The following is a 1,541-nucleotide window of genomic DNA, read 5'->3' as shown; positions in this document are numbered from 1 at the left end:
CAAGAGAAGCACTGAAAAAGCAGCATATGCTAGAGTACACCAGTGGGATTTGGGAAGAGAACCCCTAAGCAAAGCAAGATTAGTCCACACAGACCCACATTCTGGGTCCACAAGGGGTTCAAAGGCTGGCTCCCACCCCAGACTCTCCCCAGTACATTACCCGATGCATGAACCAGGAACCAGGACCATGAACTGTAAACAAAATATCAGACTGGACAACCCAGTGCAGGAACCATACAAATAGATTATGATTATATGAAATTCCACAAAAATACTTGCACAGTTGATCAAAGCTGCGCCCATACTGGAAAGCCGTGAAGTACAAGATTGTTTCAACCTAATATAAACAAATTTTGACTTCTACTTATGTTCTTTGCCTATTTACTTACTTATATGCTATTGCATGACCTCCTCTGATGTGTCTGTGAAATGTAAATTTTATCCCGATTTTTTCACCTGAATTTTGACCTTCTGTCCTGAATTTTTGTCCTGAATTTTGACCCTTTGTCCTGAATGTTTACACTCACCGTCCTGAATTTGCACCCATGCCAGTTGGTCACCCTAAGAGTGAGAAGCAGGTGTTTGTGTCGAGGACTTCAGGATCCGGTGCTGCCTTTACACACAATCCAAATGAACAAACACACACTGTTCTCTCAAGTGCCTGGAAGCCGTTCAGTCCAGAGTAGGTGCTTCATAAAATGTATCCATACGTGCATTACAGAGGGCTTAGTTACTCCCACAGAGAAATAAGGTCAATCATTTCTTTAGCAAGCATCCATGAGATGTATTTGGTAGAAAAACCATAAAACGTCTCCTAGGGCAACCAATTCACCTGTTTGTGTTTTAAGGCGTGGACAAGAAATCATGGAGTTCCCGAGTTTTCCTGTACATAGTCAGTGGCTCATCCAGTCCAGGCCTATTCTCTGCACTCTGAGATTTGTAGTCTCTCTATTCTAATGGGATAATCGGGACTACAAATCCCACAATGCACAGTACAGACATGAACGAGGTGAGTTACGCATGGATCAGGGAACTGGAGAGCCCTGGAAATACTCCTTCTTGTGTCAAGGTGAGTGAGTGATGACAAACTGAGCAGGCCTACTGATGCGACAAACAAAGGGAGAAAACGTCGATGAAAGTGATGCTTATAGGGCTGTCGTTTCTGTATATGTCTAAATACCCAGAGGGAAAAAATATAATTAATTATGGAATTTAGTGAACTCAAAGACCTTTCTGGAAATAAACTAAATCAGCTAATCTGGTGTTTGCTCTCAGTAGGCGTCAACCAGGGCTAGGGAGGCCGAAGAATCGGTTTCGTGATTTTTTTATATTTATTTTTTAATCGATCGCTCCAAACCTGTTGAAGTTGAACAGGATCGGACCGAGATATAAAATCGGACCGGACACCAAAATAAAAGTGCCCCCATTTGAGAATGAGGAAGCTAAAGAGTGGCCCATATTATTTGCAAACTGGGGCAGTTTTCAGAGTATAAAAAGACACGCTGTGTCCGCGTTTTGCAATGTAGGGCAGACTGCATGGA

Source organism: Triturus cristatus, chromosome 12 (assembly GCF_964204655.1).
Source record: "Triturus cristatus chromosome 12, aTriCri1.1, whole genome shotgun sequence".
NCBI classification, from domain to species: Eukaryota; Metazoa; Chordata; class Amphibia; order Caudata; family Salamandridae; genus Triturus; species Triturus cristatus.
Note: the sequence above shows the minus strand (reverse complement) of the source record.